Below are 17,959 nucleotides of genomic sequence, written 5' to 3' on the forward strand. Positions count from 1 at the left end.
AATGAGAAGGTCAGATATGCTTGATGTATTTATAGCAAGTGTGTATATTATATATCAAATATACACCTAGTCCTTTCTTTAATATTTTTTTAAGTTGTAGTTGGACACAATGCCTTTATTTTATTTTTTTATGTGGTGCTGAAGATGGAACCCAGAGCCTTGCACATGCTAGTCAAGCGCTCTACTGCTGAGCCACACCCCCAGCCCCTACCCCCAGTCTTTTATGATTAACATTTCTAATTGAATTTCCATAAGGAAGCAAAGTTCTTTCAGTTTGTTGACTCTTTATGTGGAAATTGTATTTGTCTGCCACCTGGCGGATTCATGAAAACATTGCAACTGGCAAAAGTAACAATAAAAAAATATCACAATACATGTGTTAATAGTGTTGTATTGTTTTAGGAGCCGTGTTGGCTCCCAAATAGATTTATATATTTATGGAAAATCAGATAGTAAAAAAACTGTGAATTAAAGCTGAGGTTGTGGCTCAGTGGTACAACACTTGTCTACACGTTAGGCACTGGGTTTGATCCTCAGCACCAAATTTAAAAAATATATACATATAATATTTTTTTAAAAAGATGAGTGCTTGATTTAAAAAAAGGTGGGCAGCACATATACTAAAGTTGAAATGATACAGAGAAAATTAGCATGGCCCCTATACAAGGACAACAAACAAATTCATGAAGTGTTCCACGTTAAAAAAAAAAAAAAAGCGGAGGGCAAAAATACACACCCATTTTCACTATAATGAAATTTATCCTTTCCTAAAAAACAAACTTACCTTCTGCAAAATTGCACACTTACAATAGAGGACATATGAAAAAAAATAGTTTGAGGGCTGGGGTTGTAGCTCAGTGGTAGAGCACTTGCCTAGCACATGTGAAGCAATAGGTTCCATCCTTAGCACCACATATAAATAAATAAGTAAAATAAAGGTACTGTATCCTATCTATAACTTAATTTTTTTTAAATAGTGTGAGCTGGGTGCCATGATGTATGTCTGTAATTCCAGTAACTCAGGAAGCTGAGGCAGGATAATTGCAAATTCAAGGCCAGCCTGGGCAAGACCCTCTTTCAAAATAAAATTAAAAAGAACTGGGGATGGCCACTGCACCTGGAGTTCTAGAGGCAGAGCCCACCTGCCCACCTATGCCACCATAGCCCAGAGTTCTGGAAGGACAGCCCACCTGCCCACCACCCCACACCTGCAGAGAGAGTCACCCTGCACTGGGGTTCCTTATTCACCAAAGCATGGCTCCATGGCCCAACATCAGGAAACACACAGGCTTGAGGCTGCCACCACCACGAAACTGGGATATCACCACTTCTATCAAGAGGCAACAATAAAGACCTAGTAAGATGTCACCAAGGTCCCTGTGGCCTGGCTGCACCAGAGGTTTGCTCTACTAAGGGTGCTAACAGTTATCCTGGTACTGAGGTAACAGGGAGTCTTGCATGGGGTTGCCTATCTCTTGTTTCTCCTACTAACAGCCAAATTCTTATGATTATTCTCACTAATCATATAATCTGATACTTCCATATTCTCACATCCTACCTCATAAACATCTCAGCCAATCCCCCAGGACCCCCTTTCACTATCAGAAATTGTAAACCATTACGCAAACCTATTGACCATATGGTTGAAGATAACTGAACTCATCATTTCTGTTTATAGTGACAAAACTGTAAATGTAAAAAATAGAAGATAACTGATACATGGCTGCACGTTGGATACATTGAGTGCTATAATATTGATCTCTCCCTTAAAAGTGAGGTATTGGGAACCTGTAGGCACACTATAAGACAATAGGGAAGAAGCTGTAATACCTCAGATCTATACTGCATAAGAGGAAGACACATAGACACCATGAGAAAACAAGAGGGAAAGTGCCCCAAACAAATGAAGACACTACAACAATAGAATCCATAGATAGTGCAGTAGGTTAAATGTCATGTAAGGAGTTCAGAATAGACATAACTAAAATGATTTGGGAATTAAAGAATGACCTAAGTGGGCAGATACAGACAAAACCCCATCACTCCAACAAAGAGCTAAGAGGACAAATTCAAGCAACCATCGATCATACCAACAAAGAGAAAAGATAGCAAATACAAGTTGCAAGAGATTACTTTAAGAAAGAGATAGAGACACTGGAAAAAAATCAGAAATCCTCAAGATGAAAGAAACAATAAGCCAATTAAAATTTCAATAGATAGCATTACCAACAGACTAGACCACTTATAAGACAGTACCTCAGACAATGAAGACAAAATTTATAATCTTGAACATAAAATAGACCTCATAGTGAAGATAGTAAGAAACCATGAACAGAACATCCAAGAATTATGGGATACCATCAAAATACCAAATGTAAGATTTATTGGGATAGAGGAAGCTTCACAGATTCAAACAAAAGGAATGCACAATCTCTTCAATGAAATAATATCAGAAAATTTCCAAAGCATAAAGAATGAATTGGAAAAATCAAATACAAGAGGCCTATAGGACACCAAATATACAATATTACAACAGATTTACACCAAGACACATTATAATGAAAATGCCTAGCATAACAGATTAAGATAGAAGTTTAAAGGCTGCAAGAGAGAAAAATCAGATTACCTATAAGGGAAGATCAATTTGGATCTCAGCATATTTTTCAATCCAGACTGTTAAAGCTAGGAGATCCTGGAACAACATATAGCAAGCTCTAAAAGATAATGGTTGCAAACAAAGAATCTCATGTCCAACAAAATTAAGCTTCAAATTTGACAATGAAATAAAAACCTTCCATGATAAACAAAAGCCAAAAGAATTTACAGCAAGAAAGCCTGCACTACAGAACATTCTTGGCAAAATATTCCACAAGGAAGAAATGAAAAACAACAATGGAAATCTGCAGGGGAAGAACTAGCATAAAAGAAAAGCCAACCAAAGGTGAATCCAAGTCAAGTGAAATAGCAAAAATAAACTAGTGATGAATAACAAGTCATATCTTAATAATACCCCTAAATGTTAATGGCTTAAACTCACCAATAAAAAGACATAGGCTGGTAAACTGGATTAAAACAAAAGACCCAGCAATATGCTGCCTTCAAGAGACTCATAGGAAAAGATGCTCACAAAGCAAAGGTGAAAGGTTGGGATAAAATATACTATTCACATGCCTACATAAGCAAGCAGGAATTTCCATCCTCATATCAAATAAAGTAGACTTCAAGCCAAAGTTAATCAAAAGGAATAAAGATGGAAGTGTCATACTGCTTAATGGAACCATACATCAACAAGACATAACAGTTATAAATATATATGCCCCAAACAATGAAGCATCTACATTCATCAAACTCTTCTCAAGTTCAAGAGTCAAATAGATCACAACACAATAATTCTGAGTGACTTTAACACACCTCTTTCACCACTAGATAGATCTATCAAACAAAAGCTAAACAAAGAAACTATAGAACTCAATAACACAATCAATAACTTGGACTTAACTGACATATATAGAGTATATTATCCATCAATGAATGAATACACTTTCTTCTCAGCAGCACATGGATCCTTCTCTAAAATAGACCATATGTTATGCCACAAAGAACACTTAGTAAATACAAAAACATAGAGGTACTACCCTGCATTCTATCAGACTACAATGGAATTAAATTAGAAATCAATGATAAAATAAAAAATAAAAGATACTCCAACACCTGGAGACTAAATAATATGCTATTGAATGAACAATTGGTTGCAAAACATATCAAGGAGGAGATTAAAAAATTCTCCAAAGTAAATGGAAACACCAATACTACATATCAAAATTACTGGGACACTACAAAGACAGTGCTAAGAGGAAAGGTCATTGCATGGAGTTCAACAAATAAATCACCTAACATTACATCTCAAAGTCCTAGAAAGAGAAGAACAAATCAACCCCCAAAGCAATAGGAGTCAGGAAATAATTAAAATTAGAGCTGAAATAAATGAAATTGAAAAAAAAAAGAGAAACAATTGAAAGGATTGACAAAACAGAAATTTGGTTCTTTGAAAAAATAAATAAAATTGATAAACCGTAGCCATGCTAATGAAGAGAAGGAGAGAGAGAACTCAAATTACTAACATCCGTGATGAAAAAGGAAATATTACAATGGATACTACAGAAATACAGAAGATAATTAGAAATTATTTTGAAAATCTGTAGTTCATTAAAATAGAAAATATCAAAGACACCGACAAATTTCTAGAGGCATATGATATGCCTAAACTAAATCAGGATAATACACACACAATTTACACAGATCAATTTCAAGCAAGGAAATAGAGGACGCCATCAGAAGCCTACCAACCAAGAAAAGCCTGGGACCAGACGGATAGACAACTGTGATCTACAAGACCTTTAAAGAAGAACTAACACAAATACTTCTCAAACTATTTCATGAAATAGAAAAAGAGGGAACACTTCAAACACATTCTATGAGGCCAATATCACCCTGATTCCAAAACCAGACAAAGACACATGAAAGAAAGAAAACTTCAGACCAATATCTCTAATGAATATAGATGCAAAAATTCTCAATAAAATTCTAGCAAATCAAATACAAAAACATATCAAAAAGATAGTGTATCATAATCAAGTAGGGGTCATCCCAGGAATGCAAGGTTGGTTCAACATACAGAAATCAATAAATGTAATTCATCACATCAATAGACTCAAAGATAAAAATCATATTATCATCTCAATAAATGCTGAGAAAGCATTTGATAAAATACAGCATTTCTTCATGTTCAAACACTAGAAAAACTAGGGATAACAGGAAAATACCTCAACATTGTAAAAGCTATCTATGCTAAGCCCCAGGCCAACATCATTCTAAATGGAGAAAAATTGAAAGCATTCCCTCTAAAAACTGGGACAAAATAGGGATGCCCTCCATCACCACTTCTATTTAACATAGTTCTTGAAACTCTGGCCAGAGTAAACAGACAGATGAAAGAAATTAAAGGGATATGGATAGGAAAATAAGAACTCAAATGATCACTATTTGCAGACAATATGATTCTATACCTAGAAGACCCAAAATATTCCTCCAGAAATTTCCTAGAACTAATAAATGAATTCAGCAAAGTAGCTAGATATAAAATCAACACCCATACATCAAAGGCATTTCTGTATATCCGTGACAAATCCACTGAAAGAGAAACTAGGAAAACCATCCCACTTACAATAGCCTCAAAAAATAAAACAAAATACTTGGGAATAAATTTAACAAAAGAGGTAAAAGATCTCTACAATGAAAACTACAACATGCTAAAGAAAGAAATTTAAAAAATCATTCCCACAGGGGTGAAAGGACCTCTTTCCAAAGGAACAGTAGGCTTATTATTGGGACACAGCTCTTCTACTCTAAAAGGACTTTTGATAAGTCCTGGGGTAATTGATCCTGATTATGAAGGTGAAATAAAAATTATAGCCAGTTCTCCAAAGGGTATATCAATAATTTCACCAGGAGATAGAATAGCACAGTTACTAATAATACCAAGCCTACATGATAAATTTTCCAGTCATGCTGTAGAAAGAGGTTCCAAGGGATTAGGCTCCACAGGTGTAGATTGGGCTATGCTTTCTTTAAATTTAGATTCTCGCCCCATGCTAAAACTAAATATTCAAGGACATGAATTTAATGGGCTACTGGATACAGGTGCAGACCTTAGCATCATCTCTCGTCAAGAATGGCCAAAACATTGGCCATTACAACAAGCCACTCAAACACTTCGAGGCCTAGGAGTGGCGACTAATCCCGATAGAAGTGCAATGGTATTAGATTGGAAGGATCCTGAAGGATGTGAAGGAACTATACAGCCATATGTATTGGATCATCTTCCAATAAATTTATGGGGACGAGATGTCTTAGATCAATTAGGTTTGACATTAACAAATAATACCAATCAAAATGCACCCACTATTATGGCTAGACAAGGTTTTAGGAAAGGAAAAAGATTAGAAAAACAAGAACAAGGTATAGCAGCACCAATACAAATAAATCAAGGAACAGACAGACATGGGTTGGATTTTCACAAAGGGCCACTGAGACAATAAAAATTACATGGAAATCAGAAAGACCAGTATGGGTTCCTCAGTGGCCCTTAACTAAAGAAAAGATACAAGTAGCCCATGATCTGGTCAAACAACAATTAGTGGAAGGACATATACAACCTTCTGTATCTCCCCATAATACTCCCATTTTTGTCATCAAAAAGAAATCTGGTAGGGCTGGGATGTAGCTCAGTGGCAAAGCGTCTGCCTTGCATTCACAAAGCCCTGGGTTCGACCCCCAGTTCCAAAAAAGACAAAAAAAAGAAAAAGAAATCTGGTAAATGGAGATTATTGCAAGATTTAAGAGCCATTAATAATGAAATGGTCATTATGGGACCTGCTCAATCGGGGATTCCTCAATTGTCTGCTTTGCCAAAAACTTGGTATGTTTTAGTTATAGATATTAAAGATTGTTTTTTTTCAATTCCAATTCATCCTGAGGATAGTCCACGTTTTGCATTTACTATCCCTGCACTAAATCATGAAGGTCCTGATCAGAGATATGAATGGAAAGTACTCCCTCAAGGGATGGCTAACAGCCCAACTATGTGTCAAATTTATGTTAACAAAGTAATCCAGCCACTTAGAAATCAAAATCCTGAGCTACAAATATTTCACTATATGGATGATATATTATTAGCACACAAAGCTAAAAACACATTGCTAGAATGTTATGCCACACTTACAAACTTATTAAAAAATTATAATCTAGAGATAGCAATAGATAAAGTACAATTAAATTTTCCAATTAATTATTTAGGAGTTCTATTATCCTCAACCATGATCCGTCCACCAAAAATTCAAATACGAGTAGATCAACTCAAATCACTTAACGACTTTCAAAAGTTATTAGGAGACATAAATTGGATAAGGCCTTATCTAGGTATTCCAACAGGAGAATTGGGACCTTTATTTGATATCCTAAAAGGTCCATCAGATCCAAATTCACCCCGAATGTTAACGCCTGAAGCAAGAAAGGCATTAAAAATCATTGAAACATATATGGAAAATATGCATTTGGATAGAATTGATATAAGTTTGCCTTTATTATTTATTGTACTACCAACAAAAAATATTCCTACAGGAGTATTTTGGCAAGAAGGTCCAGTATTATGGATACATTTATCTTATTCTCCTAACACTATTCTTACTAGGTATCCTGAGGCTGTAGGACAATTAATACTCAAAGGAATAAAAACAGCAAAGGCAGTGTTTGGAATTTCTCCCAATAAAATTATTACTCCATATACTATGAATCAAATTGATGAATTAGCTAATGAGTTAAATACTTGGGCAATAATCATGTGCAAATCTAATGTTTCATTTGATAACCACTTACCATCTAATCCTTTATTGTCTTTTTGGTCATTGCATCCTGTAATTTTTCCAAAAATGACAAGAAAAACACCTATCATGAATGCTCCAAATATATTCACTGATGGGTCAAATAATGGTACAGCAGCAATAGTTACACCTGATCAAACTTTTACATTTTTAGTACCCAAACAATCAGCTCAAAAGGTAGAGCTTAATGCAGTATTACAAACTTTTGTGATGTTTAAAGATTCTGTATTTAATTTATTTTCTGATAGTCAGTATATAGTTAATGCTATAATATCCCTTGAAGATGCTGGTAGGATTTCCCCTTCTTCTACTGTTTTCTCTTTGTTTTCCACTCTACAAAGTTTAATCTGGGACAGAAAAGATACATTCTTTATAGGACATATCAGGGCACATACAGGATTGCCTGGAGCCCTTAGTTTGGGCAATGATTTAGCAGATAAAACTACACAGGACATACATATTTTCTCTACACTAGAAGAAGCTATAAATTTTCATAAAAGGTTCCATGTCAATGCTAATACTTTACAAAAGCGTTTTAAAGTAACTAAGGAACAAGCTAGACAAATAATAAAACAATGTCAAAATTGTGTGACCTCTTTACCACAAGTTAATCTTGGAGTCAATCCTAGAGGATTGATACCTAACCATATTTGGCAGATGGACGTCACCCACTTGCCAGAATTTGGGAAATTAAAATATTTGCATGTTACAGTTGATACTTCTTCTGGATTTTTGATGGGCTCCCTTCATGCCGGAGAAAAAACTAAAGATGTTATAGCTCATTGCTTACAAAATTTTGCCACTGTGGGCATTCCAAAACAGTTAAAAACAGATAATGCCCCTGGTTATACGTCTACTTCTTTTAAACAATTTTGCTCATCATTTGGCATTACTCATATAACAGGGATCCCATACAATCCACAGGGACAAGGCATAGTTGAAAGAGCTCATCAAACTATTAAAATGTACTTATTAAAGCAAAAAGATGGAATTGGGAAGGGGTATATATTCCCCAAAGATAAACTTAAAATAACCCTTTTTACTCTAAACTTTTTAAATTTGGATTCATCAGGACTTAGTGCTGCAGAAAGGCATATGTGTCCAAAAAATGTACATAAGCCCAAGGTACTTTGGAAAGATATTCTAACAGGACAATGGAAAGGTCCTGACCCAGTAATTGTCTGGAGTCGGGGGTCTGTTTGTGTGTTTCCACAGGAAGAACAGCAGCCGATTTGGATTCCAGAGAGATTAACCAAGGTCCTGACCCTGTGATTGTCTGGAGTCGGGGGCCTGTTTGTGTGTTTCCACAGGGAGAACAGCAGCCGATTTGGATTCCAGAGAGATTAACTAAAGCGATTTCTACAGACCAAAAAGAAGATGATTTAGCTCAAATCCATAATAGCTGATATCCAAAACTCCAATTTGGCTACCCTTACATCTGGGACAGAACCAGGATGTTTTTTCAATATCTATTTTATTATTGCCCTTTCCCATATCATGAAGTTCTATTTTGTTTTTTGAGCTCATACAGACCTAGGTTAATGTTTTGCTGATCAGTTCTATTTTTTTTTTTTACTATAGAGTTTTTAAACATTGCAATGGAGATTTCACCTGTAAAAAGTTATAAGGCCTTTACTATTATGTTATGTGTTGTATGTATTAAGTGTGCACACTTGTGTTTTGTGTTATATGTTTGAATGTACGTATGTCCATATATCATATATGATGAGCGCTCATGAAAAAATGGATCCAAATAATTTTTTTTATTCACGTGATTTAAATGGTTTAATTTAAATTGGGTAAATAACTGTTAAGAATTGTTTTAATATGTAAACAAAAAAGGAGGTTAACAGATCTGTTTGTTTACTTTCACCTATCCTTTTCATTATATTTAATAATTCTCTTCAATATAATGTAAATTTTTAAGAAAATTGTTTTCTTTTAGTGCCTTCTGGAATGTTACATAATTTTTTCTTTAGCCATTATTGCCAGAATTCCTATCTTCATCCCTGTCCCAGTGAAGACAAAGATAAAACTAATCTACAGTTTCTGCAATAGCCATCACTGAACAGCTTACAGAACTTGCCTAAACTATGTGTCACTTGTATGCATTGTGAACTCACTTGTATGCATTGTGAACTATCTGTTGGTGCAGCGACTTGTGGTAGTGTTGGGGTATTTTTGCTGATGATGTCATTGGTGGTACAATTTTCCCAAAAGGAGCCGTCAATTGGCTTGGTATATCTTCCTCCCTTCTGCTTGTCATGATCGTTCAGCTAAAATTTGGTGGCCAATAGAGGTGAGGCAAAGAACCTCACCCCCCCGCTGGTACCTCTCCACAGGTGTGGCTGTATACTGGACCGGTAGTCAATGACAGGTAAGATCCAATTACAATGGTACCAACCTAAGACAGGAGGCTGACGCCCTGAGGTCAACTCATCCAAAGACGGGTAAGGACCATATGTAGTATTGGACAACCTAAGGCAGGCACGGTCCCTAAGCCACATGCTTATTGTTTAAACAGAGAGGGGGAGATGTTGAGAGCCACAGCCAAAGGGGCCCCAGCAAACTTCCAGCTGTCAGCAAACTTCCAGCTGCCGGCTGATGATTGGCTCACAGCAGCCCCAGCAACATCTAGCTGATTGGCTCCTCTGCGGTGATGTTCATTGGGCTGTTTCCCTGCCCTTCAGACTGCCAGCTGATGATTGGCTCACAGCGGCCCCAGCAACATCTAGCTGATTGGCTCCTCTGCGGTGATGTTCATTGGGCTGTTTCCCTGTCCTTCAGACTGCCAGCTGATGATTGGCTCACAGCGGCCCCAGCAACATCTGATTGGCTCCTCCACGGAGCTGCTCATTGGGCTGTTTCCCTGCCCTTTCAGACCACGGAGCTGCTCATTGGGGGACTTCTTTGGCTCCGCCCACGCAACCCAGCCAATCGGCCTCAAGAGCAGGAGGATTGGGGGAGGTGGTGAGGTTGGTGTGGGTGAGAGGCTTGTGGAAGCCGGTGGTGGCAGTTGGGCTCTGAGGGTTTTTTTCCTGAGGAGCTGTTTTGTTTGGCGTTTGTAGTTCTAAAAATAAAGTTAGTTTCTTTTTACAAGTGGCTCCTGAATTGTGCCCAGACAGACTGCGGCAAAAGAATACCTTAGAAGATGGAAAGATTTATCTTGTTCTTGGATAGGCAGAATTAATATTGTCAAGATGACCATACAACCAAAAGAACTATACAGATTCAATGCAATCCTAATCAAAATCCCAATGGCATTCCTTACAGAAATAGAAAAAGCAATCATGAAATTCATGTGGAAAAATAAGAGAACTAGAATAGCCAAATCAATCTTTAGCAAGAAGGGTGAAGCTGGAAGCAATACTATTCCAGACTTAAAACTATACTATAGAGCAATAGTAACTAAAACAGCATAGTATTGACACCAAAATAGATCTGTAGACCAATGGTACAAAATAGTGGACACAGAAACTAATCCATATAACTTCAGTTATCTTATATTAGACAAAGGTGCCAAAAACACATATTAGAGAAAAGATAGCCTCTTCAACAAATGGTGCTGGGAAAACTGGAAATCCACATATAACCAAATGAAATTAAACCTCTATCTCTCACCATCAACAAAACTCAACTCAAAGTGGATCAAGAACCTAGGAAATAAACCAGAGACCTTTCACCTAACAAAGAAAAAGTAGGCTTAAATCTCCATCATGTCAGATTAGACTCCAACTTTCTTAATAAAATTCCTGTAGCACAAGAATTAAAACCAAGAATCAATAAATAGGATGGATTCAAACTAAAAAGCTTCTTTTTTCAGCAAAAGAAACAATCAGTGAGGTGAACAGAGAGCCTACAGAATGTGAGTAAATCTTTACCACAAGCACATTATATATATATATATATATATATATATATATATATATATATATATATATATATATATATATATATATATATCTCAAAAACCAAAAAAAAATCCAATCAATAAATGGGCCCAGGAACTAAACAGACACTTCTCAGAAGAGGATATACAATTGATCAACAAACATATGAAAAAATATTCAACATCTCTAGCAATTAGAGAAGTGCAAATCAAAACTACTCTAATTTTTATCTCACTCCAGTCAAAATGGCAGCTATCAAGAATACAACAACAATAAATGTTGGCAAGGATGTGGAGGAAAAGGCACACTCATACATTGCTGGTGAGACTGCAAATTGGCGCAGCCAATCTGGAAAGCACTATGGAGATTCCTTGAAAATCTGGGAATGGAACCACTATTTGACTCAGCTATCCCACTCCTCAGTTTATACCCAAAGGACTTAAAAACAGCATATGACAGGGACACAGACATATCAATGTTTACAGCAGCACAATTCACAATAGCCAAATTATAGAACCAACCTAGATGCCCTTCAGTAGATGAATGGATAGGGAAACTTTGGTATATATACACAATGGAACATTACTCAGCATTAAAAGAGAATAAAATCATGGCATTTGCAGGTAAATGGATGGAGTTGGAGAATATAATGCTAAGTGAAGCAAGTCAATCCTCAAAATAAAACAAATATCGAATGTTTTCTTTGATATGAGGATACTGACTCAAAATGGTGATTGGAGGGGAGCATGGGAGGAATGGAGGAATTTTAGATAGGGCAAAGAGGAGGGAAGGGAAAGGAGAGGGGAAAGGGGTAAAAATGATGATGGAATGAGTTAGACAGCATTACCCTAAGTACCTGTATGAAGACACGAATGGTGTGAAAATACTTTATGTACAATCAGTGACTTGAAAAAATTGTGCTCTATATGTATAATATGAAATGAATTGCATTCTGCCATCATGTATAACAAATCAGAATTTAAAAAACAAAGAAAGAAAAGAAAACGGACTAGGGATGTAACTAGCTTAGTGGTGTAGTGCCCTGAGATTTGATTCTTAGTAGCAACAACAGGTCCTCAAAATCATGTGATCCTGCTTTTCCCCAAACTTTTGGGTCATTTTCCCTCCTTAGTTATCTTAAATTCCATATACAATTATTATATACTATCTTTTGCATACACCTTCAATTCACTTTTCTCTCTTTTGCTTCCTCTTATTTATTTAGGGACTAGATATTGAACCCTGTGTGGCTTTACTGACAAGTGACTGCCTCAGTTCTTTTAATTTTCCTTATTTTGAGACAGAGTCTCCCAAATTGCTCAGGGTGTGGCTGTCTCTGAGAATGGATTGAATTTGCCAACCTCCTGCCTGAGGCTCCTGCATCACTAGAATTACAGGCAATACCACAGTGCTGGCTCCCCAAAAAATGCATGCTGTGTTGTCTTCTCCCCTGCTTGAAAAACCTTTAAAGCCAGGCCATGGTGCATACCTGCAACTCAACCACTTGGTAGGATGAAGCAGGAGGATCAGATATTCAAGGCTGGGCCGGGAAATTTAGCAAGACCCTCAAAATTTTAAAATAAAAATAAAAAGAAGCAGGGCACAGTGGTGCTGGCATGTAATCCCAGCAACTCAGAAGGTTGATGGCAAGTTCAAAGCCAGCCTTAGCAATTCAACGACACTCTACCAAAAAAGGGGGGAGATGCAACTCTGTGGTACAGCGCTCCTTTAGCTCAGTAGTAAAGGGCCTGTGGATTCAATCTCCAGTACTTCCCTAAATAAATAAATAGATAGGTGGTATCTATTTATAAATAAATAAATAAATAGATATAGTGGCAGGAGTGATACAGTAACATGTAAAACATAAGAAATCATGCAGTGGGGAGGAGGAATGGTGAAATGTAGGTCAAAGGATACAAAGTAAGATGAACAAGTACACAACATGAGGAATGATAGATAGTAATGCTTTATTGTATTGGGTTTTTTGCTAAAAGAGTATCCTTGAGGTACTCTTGAACCTAAAGTGTGTTTGCTTGACCGACTGTTCTGTAGCACACCCTTGTGCAGAGGTAAAGTTTTCCTTGCCAAGCTACTTCTCAGCACCTGTTTGATTCCTTGTGGCACTCTGGTATTTCTAATACAAAGAACATACAGATTATTTCCTGGTTGGAAAAGAAAACAATATGGCAGTACAAATGTTGGAGTCAGACTGTCTCCACTCTAATCCAGTTGTAAATCTTATCTTACTCAGTGGAATCTACCCACGTCATTACAGGAAACTCATGATACCAAAAGCTCAGTCCTTTTCCCCAATGCAGTCCAATAATGAGGACTGATTTTGAGGAAAAGGAAAAATAAGTTTGATTTTGTCAGCTAATGAGAAACACAAAGGAGTCCTGTCCCAAAGGCTGTGATTCTGCTCATTACGGGGAGCAGGGAACTATTTTTTAAAAAAATATTTTTTAGATGTAGATGGACACAATACCTTTATTTATTTTTATATGGTGCTGAGGATCAAACGCAGTGCTCTGCCACTGAGCCACAACCTAGCCCAGCAGGGGACTTTTAAAGAGGTGATTCAAAGGCTACATTCTTCATGTGTAACAGGGGTTCACTTTATGCTTTGAAACCAACATGTTTTTTACCCCTGATCTTCACCCCCACCTACACCTCTCCTCCTGATCTTCTTTTCCCTGACCTTCTCCTCCCTGATCTCATTTCTCTGAATCACTTCTTTAAAAAAAAAAAAAAATCCTGCTGAAGGCACTAAGCAACTCAGTGAGACCTTGTCTCTAAATAAAATACAAAATAGGACTGGGGATGTGGCTCAGTGATTGAGTGACCCTTAGTTCAAACCCTGGTACCCAAAAAAAAAGCCCTGCTCCCCTTGACAGGGAGAATCACAGGCTCTGGGACAGGGCCTGTGTTTCTCCTTTGCTAGCAAAGCAATAAAACTACTTTTTCCTTTTTCTCAAAACCTTGAGTTCATTATTAGATTGTCATCAAGAATGAGGACTAAACTTTCAGTTACAAATTTGGTGACCAAGAAGGGACCCAAGAGCAGCCCCCACTCCAGTTTTCTTGGGCAGGGTCCAGCACTCCAAGCGACCCCCACTTCCATGCTGAGGATACAAAGTGGCTGTTGAGATTGTTGAGAGCTGACTGCTGGAGAAATTGGGAGACAGCTTGAGTTTGCCTCAGACCTAACCAGAGATGCTGTTTCTGTGAGTAAAGGGAGGGACTGAAGGACCATCCCAGCAGCTGCCAAAGCTCTTTTTGCTTTGGGGAACTCCTGCCTTCTTTCCCCGAATGGCACAAGTTGTTCCATCAATTGCTCTGCTTTGAGAAAAAGGAAACTGAACACCAAAAAGTGGTGACACCCTTGGCCATCTGGAAAGTCCCCAAGTGTGCACACTGAGACCCTTGATTCCACACATCTGTGGAATCCACACATCTTTTTGAGAACATCTGGTCCCTCTTCATGGAGACATATGTGACACCATTGGTGTAGGATTTTTGGTTAAGCGGGACTCTGATACCCAGGGATTTTACTCCCTTCTGATCTGCTCTGGTTTTTTTTTTTTTTTTGTTTGTTTGTTTGTTGGCCTTGAGTTTGGCAATCCCTCTAATTGTCTGTGTTGATTGTTTGTATCCATTACTGGCCCCTTTAAGACATGGGCAACACTGTGTCAATTTCCACAATGTCCCTTGGAAAAGATCCTGGCTAACTGGGAGATGCATAGCTATGACTAAAGAAAAAAGATGCTTTATTGTAACAAAGTCTGGTTGATGTATGTTCTGGATGGGGAAGAAAGGTGGCCATTGTCTGGTACTCTGAATTTTCATATGACCTTGCAGTTGGAGCTGTTCTGCCAGAGTTCAGGAAAATGAGAAGAAATCCCACATGTGCAAGCTTTTATATTGCTATATAGTAAGGATTCTGAATGTCCAGGGACTAAATTGATGGTGAAGAGAAAGGCACAGCTCCTAGTGTATGAGGATAGCAGAAAGTCGGTAGAGAATGCTGAAGAGGATTTGATAAACTTAAATATAACAAACCCCTTCAATCCTAATTCTAACCTGGTGCCTGACCAGCAGGCTGGCCTAGAACCATCTATGGCTCCCACTCGCTCTCCTAGTTCCAAAGGGAGCCTTTCACATGAAGGGAAAGTGGAGGAAAAGGGGCGGCTGCTTGGCATCTGGGTCAGGGACGCTCTCCCCATCTAAAACCCACCAAGGCACTCCTTTTGGCTGGGGAGCACCTGTTGCCAGCAGGTCAATTCCCTCTAAGGCAATACCCCATCAGCATAAATAAACTGGGGCAACCAGTGGGGTATTACTGGGCTTCTAGTCCCTTCTCAATCTCTGACTTGATGAATTGGAAAAATTCAAACCCAACCTATTGGGAAGACTCACAGAAAATGGCTGAGTTATTTACTAACATTTTTGCCGCTCACCACCTCACCTGGGCAGACAGACTCTGCTTAACATGTTATTCTTGGCTGATGAGCACAAATAGAGATTGATAGAGCAAAGGAAGAAGCTCAGAGGCTCCATATGAGGATCCCAATCACACCCCTGCACCAGCAGAAGCTATTCCTATGAGGGAGTCCAGTTGGGACCCAAATGTGGCAGCAGACAACCCAATGGTTAATCATTATCAGAAATGTCTTTTGGTGGGACTCAAGAGGAAAGTACCCAAGCAAAAAAGTTTAAATAAGATTTAGGATTTACAGCAAAAGATCAACGAGGACCCCCCTCAGAATTTTTTAGAGCAAGTTTATCAGGTGGACAGGAAATACACAGATGCAAATCCAGAAGCCCCTGAAAACCTCTACATGGTCAATATGACTTTCATTGGGCAAAATGACCCCTTTGGTCCCTCTCCTGGGATGAGATTTGTTACGTAAATTAAATGTACAGATAACATTCTCACCCCCAAATCAACAACTTCATCTACAAGAATCTCCCGAAAATATACTTCAGCTCCAGCCTTTGCTTGCTAACCAGGAAAAGGAAACCAAACCTATCCTGTTGGAGTTCATCTGAACAGTGAGTAAAACTGTATGGACTGATGGGACCCCAGGGAGGGCCATCAAAGTTACTCCCATCAAGACCTTGCTTAAGGATGGGATAACCTGCCTCAAAAAAACAAAACAAAACAACAACAACAAAGCAGCACCCTCTTAAAAAGAGGCACTAATAGGAATTCAGCCACTTCTAGATAACTTTTTTTTGTGTGGTGCTGGGGATTGAACCCAGGGCCTTGTGCGTCAAGCACTCTACCAACTGAGCTATATCCCCAACCCATCTAGATAACTTTTCTTTTAACATAATTTTTTTAATTGCAGTTGGACACAATACCTTTATTTTATTTTTTTATGTGGTGCTGAGGATCAAACCCAGCACTCTGCACGAGCTAGACAAATGCTCTACTGCTGAGCCCCAGCCCCAGCCCCCATTTAGATAACTTTCTGAAACAGGGGTTGATTTGGCCTTTTCATTCCCCCAACAATATACCTACCCTGCCCAATAAGAAACCTCACACTGATGAGTACCTATTTGTGCAAGACTTGAGAGCTATAATAATATTGTTCAGAACATTCATCCTAATCTATACACCCTGTTGACTACAATTTCAGGTAACTTGGCTGGTTCACAGTGCTGGATTTAAAGAATGCATTCTTTTGCATCCCTCTGGAAAGAAAGTCCCAATTACTATTTATTTGCTTTAGAATGGCAAGACCCAAATACCAAAGTAACTACCCAGTATTGCTGGGCTGTCCTACCTCCAGAACTTTAAAACTCTCCTATTCCGTTTAATGAATGCCTGGCAAAAGACTTGTGAGGGTTACAGCTGAATCAGGGAATCCTCTTGCAATATGTGGATGATCTGTTTATAGCTAACCTGGACTATGAACATTGTCTTCAAATATTATTGGTGCTCTAATCCATCTAGCCTCATGGAGATATAAGGTGTCCACTAAAAATGCCCTAACTTGCAAACAAGTCACTTACCTGGGATTTCAAATTAGCCAAGGAACCTGAAGTCTGAAGCAAGACTGAAAGCAGGCAATCTTAGGGAACCCAGAAACAGGAGGCAATTACATGAGTTCCTGGGACTGACAGGATTCTGGCATATCTGAATCCCTAACTTTGAACTAATAGCAAAACCCTAGTATGAGGCATTAAAAGGAACAGATATAGAACATTTGAATTGGACCCCAGAATGCTAAGCTGCTTTTGAGAAGTTAAAACACAGCCTCATGACAGGCCCTGCCCTGGGACTTCCTGCTTTACAAAAGGAATTCAGATTATATGTGCATGAGAAACAAGGTACAGCCCTTGAAGTTCTCTTGTAGACACTGGGAGATATACCATGACCAATGGCCTATTTATCAAAACATCTTGACCACACAGCAAAAGAATGGCCTCTCCCTGCCTGTGGGTAGTAGCAGCCACTTGTGATTTGCTACAGGAGGCTGAAAAGTTTACTCTAGAACAATCCATCACTGTGTTTGTCCCTCACCAAGTCTTGGTCCTACTAGAACAGAAGGGTGGCTACTGGCTGACTTCTGGGAAGATAGAGAGATATCAGGCCATCCTACTAGAGAACCCCAATGTCAACCT

The 17,959-nt window shown here is 38.3% G+C and overlaps 1 pseudogene; it reads left to right on the plus strand.

Annotated features, from left to right (window-relative positions):
* Positions 1-585: 585 nt before the first annotated feature.
* On the plus strand, positions 586-703 carry LOC120890092 (U6 spliceosomal RNA; annotated as a pseudogene).
* The last annotated feature ends 17,256 nt before the right edge of the window (positions 704-17,959 follow it).

Source organism: Ictidomys tridecemlineatus, chromosome 4 (assembly GCF_052094955.1).
Source record: "Ictidomys tridecemlineatus isolate mIctTri1 chromosome 4, mIctTri1.hap1, whole genome shotgun sequence".
Lineage (NCBI taxonomy): Eukaryota > Metazoa > Chordata > Mammalia > Rodentia > Sciuridae > Ictidomys > Ictidomys tridecemlineatus.